Source organism: Dryobates pubescens, chromosome 7 (genome assembly GCF_014839835.1).
Source record: "Dryobates pubescens isolate bDryPub1 chromosome 7, bDryPub1.pri, whole genome shotgun sequence".
NCBI lineage: Eukaryota > Metazoa > Chordata > Aves > Piciformes > Picidae > Dryobates > Dryobates pubescens.
This window is the reverse complement of record NC_071618.1, coordinates 846,945-854,683: the sequence shown is the minus strand read 5'-3', so window position 1 is coordinate 854,683 and position 7,739 is coordinate 846,945.

The following is a 7,739-nucleotide window of genomic DNA, read 5'->3' as shown; positions in this document are numbered from 1 at the left end:
TTCTCTGTCTTTCTTCATAGGAGAGATGCTCAAGTCCCACAGTCATCTATTTCATAACATAGTCACAGTAAATGCAGATGAGAGCTTACCTAAATGTGACAATTTTTGGCTAGTAACACAGAATCACAGAACTGTCAGGGTTGGAAGCGATCTCTGGTTCCAACCCCCCTGCCATGGGCAGGGACACTTTCCACTAGATCAGGTTGCCCAGAGCCACATCCAGCCTTAAAAAATTCCAGGGATAGGGCTTCTACCACCTCTTTGGGCTACCTGTTCCAGTGTCTCACCACCCTCATGGTGAAGAATTTTATTCTAACATGTAATCTAAATCTCCCCTCCTCTAGCTTGGATCTGTTTTCCCTAGCCCTATCACTACCCAACATCCTAAAAAGTCCCTCACCAGCTTTCTTGTAGGCTCCCTTCAGATACTGGAAGGCCACAACAAGGTCTCCTCAGAGCCTTCTCTTCTCAAAACTGAACCACCCCAACTCTCTCAACCTGTTCTCACATCCTTGTGGCCCTTCTCTAGACATATTCCAGCACATCCATATCCTTCTTGTAATAGTGGCTCCAGAACTGGACACAGTACTCCAGGTGGGGGTGTCACCAGAGCGGTGTAGACCCCACTCTTGACCTGCTGGCCACGCTTCTCTTGACACAGCCCAGGATACGATACCTGGGCTGCAGGTGCACACTGGTGGCTCATATTGAGCTTCTCATGCACTAGCACCCCCAAGTCCTTTTCTTCAGTATTCTGTATTCAGTCACTGCCCAGCCTATATAGGTGCCTGGGATTGCCCTGACCCAGATGCAGGACCCTGCATTTGGTCTTGTTGAACCACATGAGGTTGGCATGGGGCCACGTCTCCAGTCTGTCAAGGTCTCTCTGGATGGCATCCTTTCCCTCCAGCGTGTCTGCTGCACCACACAGCTTGGTGTTGTCAGGAAACCTCCTGAGAATAGAATAGAATAGAAAGAATAGAAGTGCTGAGTACAGGGGCAGAATGACCTGAGGCTGCACGCAGTGCCAATGTCCATGTCTCCAACAAAGATGTTAAACAAACCTGGTCCCAGGACTGATCTCTGAGGGACTCCACTTGTCACTGTTCTCCACTTGGATGTGGACCCACTGACAGCCACTCTTTGGGTGTGGCTGTCAAGCCAGTTCTTTATCCACTGAGTGGTCCATCCATCAAACCCATATTTTTAGTGATGGTGAATGGTGCCACATCCAGCTGGCAGCCAGTCACTAGTGATGTGCCCCAAGGATCAGTGCTGGGCCCCGTGCTCTTTAACATCTTTATTGATGATCTGGATGAGGGCATTGAGTCCATCATCAGTAGATTTGCAGATCTGCTGGAGGATAGAGAGGCTCTGCAGAGGGACCTCGACAGGCTGGACAGATGGGCAGAGTCCAACGGCATGAGATTGAACACATCCAAGTGCCAGGTTCTGCACATTGGCCACAGCAACCCCATGCAGAGCTACAGGCTGGGGGCAGGGTGGCTGAGAGCAGCCAGGCAGAGAGGGACCTGGGGGTACTGGTCGACGGTACACTGAACATGAGCCTGCAGTGTGCCCAGGCAGCCTAGAGGGCCAATGGCATCCTGGCCTGCATCAGGAACAGTGTGGCCAGCAGGAGCAGGGAGGTCATTCTGCTACTGTACACTGCACTGATTAGGCCGCACCTTGAGTACTGTGTCCAGTTCTGGGCCCCTCAGTTTAGGAAGGAGGTTGACTTGCTGGAATGAGTCTCAGAGAAGGGCAACAAAGTTGGTGAGGGGTTTGGAACACAAGCCCTACGAGGAGAGGCTGAGGGAGCTGGGGTTGCTTAGCCTGGAGAAGAGGAGACTCAGGGCTGACCTTATCACTCTCTACAACTACCTGAAGGGAGGTTGTAGACAGACGGATGTTGGTCTCTTCTCCCAGGCAGCCAGCACCAGAACAAGAGGACACAGTCTCAGGCTGCACCAGGGGAGGTTCAGGCTGGATGTTAGGAAAAAGTTCTATACAGAGAGAGTGATTGCCCATTGGAATGGGCTGCCTGGGGAGGTGGTGGAGTCGCCATCATTGGTGGTTTTCAGGAGAAGACTTGATGGGGTGCTTGGTGCCGTGGGTTAGTTGTTTAGGTGGTGTTGGATTGGTTGATGGGTTGGACACAATGATCTTGAAGGTCTCTTCCAACCTGGTTTATTCTGTCTATTCTATGTATTCTGTTATCTTCTGTGATCTCAGGAGTGTGACTGGAGCCCTTGTCAGTGAAGACTGAAGTAAAGAAATAGTTGAGAACCTCAGCCTTCTCCACATCACCAGTTCACCAGTTCACCAGTTCACCAGTTTCCCTTCTGAGGGGGCCCACACTTTCCTTAGTCTTCCTTTTGCTTTTGCTATTCCACTTGGTCTCCCTGGCTAGATTTAATTCTACTAAGTATTTGTATCTACAATAATGTTTTAATGTCATCTTACACATCCATTTAATAGGTGCTATACAAACCACACATAAATACATGAACATCTACCAGCTTTGTGTATGAAATAAATTTGCAACACGACAAAACAAAAATAAGACCTGAATTTCTATGAGCATCAAACCTGTCTGTGAAATGGGAAAAGCTTCTCTATTATTATGTAGATAGTATTTTTCCTTCCCTTCCTTTCCATTCCTACCTTGTCTCCTTCTGCCCTACCATGTTGCCAGGTGAGGGCCTTAAATCTTTCCAGTACTGCACCGTGATGTGAAGCTCAGCTCCTCAAGACACCAGGTACAAGAAGGCAGTTGAAGAGGAGTTTGCTTTTCCTTTGACCAGCCCTGTGTGGCAAGGAAGGCTTGTGACCTTAAGCAGGAGGCAGCTTGGGGCACAGACTGGTCTCAGGGGCAGTGGACAATTCTTGGCAATCTTTCCCTGATACACACTGGATGTATTTGTGCACCCTATCTATTTTTAACTGCATAAAACTGCAGCAAAGGCCCAGCAGAAATACAGCTTCACTGAGTGGGGTGCTTGGCTAGCATACAGAAAAAAGGATTCAGTCATGAAAGGCTTACAGTTGAAATAAAGCAAAACTGACATGAAATGGAGGTGGAAGCATTGACAGTCCCAAATTGTTTGCTCTGTTAAAAAATAAGGTTAGTGGCAGGCTGGGAATAAATCCTTTCTCTGAGAGAGGACTCAATTTTCAGTTAGGAGACATAGGCAATTTTCAGATGGCCATTTTTCAGATGAGCAACTCACTCTTTTGCTGCCACTGCCAAGTATCTCTGCCTTTTTCACATCTTTACAGTTGCTGGGGAAAGCTGGAACATGAATAAAGTGAAATGCAAGGACAATGCTACTGTGCTTCTGGACGAGTCGGGAAAAGTGCCTGGGTAAGACCAGTTTCAAATCTGCTGCCCAGGTGTGCCAGAACAGTCACTGCAGCATATGTGAAACTGCATCAGGCCTGATGTGTCTTTTGCCACTTTGTGGCAAGCTAATACCTCAGGAAAAATTTCCCATCATGAAATCTTCCCTCTGTAAAAATATTATTATGTATTTCTCTCTTTCATTTTTCCCCCTTTCTTTCTTTATTCTTGATTTTCTTTTCTTTTCAGTAAACAAAGTTGAAACAGTAAGGATTTAAACTTCCCATATTTTAAAAACAATTTATTTCCTCAAGTCTCTCCCATTATGGTTGTTATAACATTTGTATGTTCACATTTGCATTTAAATTTAAGCAAAGTGTTTTGAAGTGCTTGATTCTCTCCAATTTCAAACTGACACCCCTGTTGAACAGCAGTGGCTGCAGAATATAAGAAAAACTTGCCAGGAAGAAAAATTTGGAATTAAATACTGTTCAGGCCTAAAAAGGAGCTGCCACACTCTCCAGAAGTAAGCAACATTTTAGTATGTTAGCTCAGCACCCTCAACTCCTTTCCTCTGGCAGCTTCAGCATTTTTCTTCACCACGTGCTTTTTCCATGCACCAAGAAGCATTTGATTATTGGTGTGGTAGGTCAGATGAGGGTAACACTGAACATTTTTTTTCTGTCTTGAACTTTGCCTTCATTCTCAGGAAGGCAACTTCAGGGCAAGATGTCAGAGGAATTAAGAAACAATCACATTACACTCATTCTATTGTTTGTGGAAGTAAATAGTTAATTAGATACTGTCAATATCCAGTCAGTAAACCTTCCTAAAGCAAACATTCAATCAGTGAAAGAAAAAAAAACCAGGAATGATCAGGCAGTCCTCATGCAATAACTGTTATTAAACTCATCTTGTAACTGTCTCTTTTTTCCAACAGATTACCTTCCTGACAGAATTACTTTTATGTGGAAATGTCTCCACCAGTTGTTGGTTTGTTTTTGTTTTTTTCTGGCACAGAAATGCAAAACTTTGTATCCCTAAGCAACACTAATCTGTTAGAGGCAAACAATAGCAGCGCTAATGTTTTTAGTGTATTGGTATTGCTACATAAAATTCTGACATATATGCATGTATGTGCGTGAAGACGTACACGAATTGTTGCTTGAATGTTATTGTTCTGTATTTGGTAACAAAACCCAGTTTGTGTTTCATTGCACTTCATTTAACTTATTTGTAAAAAGGAAGATTGAAACACACATTCACGTAATAAATTCTCATCACTCAAGGAATAAAACCACAGAACAGCCTAGATGTCAAGACCTTACAAACACCTCCTGAGCTTTTTCTTTGTTTTTGCACTCTGCCTGAATTGCCACTGGTTCATCTTTGCAAGCTTCGAGAAAGTCAACAAAATCACTAACAGCTACTGAGCAGGTACCCAAATATATAAAACACTGAAATATGTTTCATGGTTGGGTAAAATCAATATACCCTATGTGGGGACTTGTTAGATCTAATTCTTCAGATGGAGTAACTAGTTAGACTTTTCCACAATATCTAAAGTTCTAGTAGGGAACTATTTCACTATATCTAGCATAAGAGCCTTAACTGAGAGTAAAAATGCATACTATAAACTTTATCTAAATTAGGCATAAGACAAGAAAAAAGGAGAAATGACTAAGTCAATGAAAAGGATTGAACATGGCTGACCAGTTATCACAGCTGTTAAGAGTGTGGAAAGAACATGTCTCTTGTGAGATAGGATCAGATCCAAAGCTGAGGGTGCTATTTGATTTTGATAGTTTTCAGGCCCCAAAATATGCATGAAATTCTTGGAACACATGAAACAAACCACTGAAGACAGGGAATTACTTACAGAACAGAAACATTACAACCCTAAATAATGAACCCATAGAGTAAAGCTGCTACTGACTTTCACTGGTTGCACAACTCAAGTAACAACCCTCTGGAGGAAAGCGAGTTCATTTTCACACCTCCAAAGCTGTACCTGCTTAACAGCCTCTTGGGCAGCTGACATGCCTTTGCAACTTGAACACCCTCCCCAGAGTCACATTTGTGAACAGTACAATGGACAGAGAGTTCATTTAACTAGTGTGAAGTAACAAGTTGCTCTTTAATTCTGACAGTTCTTGCTACAACTCCACGATTAGCACAGTATGGTAAAATGACTGCTTATCACTGATGAACAAGCCCTCCACACAAGGCACCGATATATGTAATTTCCTTGGCAATGACGGGCAGCTCGAGAAAACTTAACTTCCTCTCAAGAGTATAGATGCCCCATCACCCAACAAGGCCAGGGGCTTGACTCTAAAGTGGCCCCAGCCAGACAAGTTCAGGACGGACCTCCTGCAGCCGACTATGGGGCAATAACTAACCCAAGTGCCGGGGGAGCTAAGCCTTTCTTAGGACTCTTCCAGAACAATAACCCCTCGAAAACAAGCTAAAAAGATAACACAACAGATTGAAGAGCAGCGAAAACAGGGAAATACCCCAACTCGCACCGCAGCGCCGGAAAGAGATCTCGCGAGACTGAATTATTTATAGAGCGGCGGAAAAAAGCTACCGGCAGCTCAGCCAATGAAAGGCGCTCTCTGACATGACACCCATTAGCAGGGACGGTCACAGGCCCGTGGGTGGGGTTTCCGCGTCGTGGGCGGGGCGAGGCTCGGTGCGGCTCCATGGCGCTTGGGGAGGGGGGTGGGTGCCTGAACCTGGTGCGTTGCTGACGAGGGAAGGGCGGGGGGAGCGAGGGCGGGCGAGGGGAGCGAGAGCCCAGAAACGAGGCGACACAGTCGCTCGCCGTCGGTCCCGGCGCACGCGTACCGCGGCTCCCCCTGCCGGAGCGCAGCGCACAGGTGAGGACAGCAGCAGCGGCCAGCGGGTCCCACGCGCGCTACTGAGCCTTGGGCCCCTGCTGCCGCCTTCCAGCCCGACTTGGAGCCGGCAGCTCGGTTGGGGGCAGCTGTAGCCGAATCTGATTTTTAGGGGGCTAGGGTCGGACGTCTCTTCGCACCCTGTGGAGGGGGTGTGCAGCGAAGGCACTTCCTCTACTAGCGTTACGGAGTCCCTGCGGTGTTGCCGGACAGAGGGAAGGTGGGAGGCTGGGGACCGTCCCCCATCTACAAGAATGTACCCTTGTGCGCTCGCATGCACCTGCATGGTAGCGGCGTAGGGAGCGCTTACAGCTCTTTGGCAGGACTTGGTGCTACCCTCTTCCTTCGCCCTGTGCTGGGGGTGCCCGCGGCGCGTGTGGAGGGCGGCGCTGTTCCCCCTCCTCTGGCTGGGGCGCCTGACAAAGACCCTTCCTTCTTATCCTGCCTAGGTACCGGGAGCCCGAAGGGAGTTTGCAGAATTTGCTGTTTTCTGTCCCTTTTCTTCACCCCAAAACCTCGCTTCGATGCACCAGGCGCCGCGCAGCTCTCTGGACCGGCGCTCTCCCTCCTTTCCTATCTCCGTCAGCTCTCGCCCTCTGCCGCTCGGCACAACTGGCAGCGGCCGGTGCGTATCTCCACGTCTGATTTTTCCCTTTCCCGACTGAACAGCTACGGCCGGGGCTGAGAGACAGCGGAGAAGGTCCCAACTAACTCGGGAGACGTTTTCGGCGGAGACAGCGGATTCCCCTTTCCCCGGGCTTGGGGGACTCGGCTGAGAAATGGCAGGGCGCCGGCGACGCTGAGGTAACTGCCGTTAACAGTGGCGGGTGACGGCTTGCGGCGCGTGGTTGGGAGCGAGGGCGCCCGCGTCACCCCCGCGGCCGGCCGCGCGCCGCCGGGCTGGTTGAAGCGTTTACGTGCCAATAACATGGAAAAGCCGCGGTTTAGCGAATCTCCGCCTTTTCCTTCTTTTTGTCTTTTAATCGTGGACCGTTCTCCCACATCTTGAAGAACAACCTTTTAAATGCAGCATTGCTGCTGGGATAAGTGGTTTTGCACCTCCCGACAGGATGGGGTCTGGGCTCATTATCTCAGAAGTCCGGCACTCTTCAGGCTCCATCCTGCACCATGTAACCCTTCAGCAACCTGGTAAAGAGCCTCTGCAGGGGCATTAAAGTGTATCACTTTGCAGTTGGAAATGTGCTTTGCATATATTTTGGGAGTGTCTAGATGAATACGGAAACTTCTTCATTTATTTAACCAATGATTCACTGCTGCTCAGCACCAGAGAGGAGTCAGGTACCTTCAGTACCCGGGGCCTTCAGCAGGGTCATTCCTGTCAGTCTACAGTGGGAAAGGTTCGGGTCATAATGGTGTTGGAAAATTTTATACGTTTCATCTGTCTAGCTATACACTGCCTTGACGTTGGTGCAGACTGGATTGCACCTCAGTGAAATTAGTTTCATTTGTGTTGTGAATTATTGAAAAAACCTAAA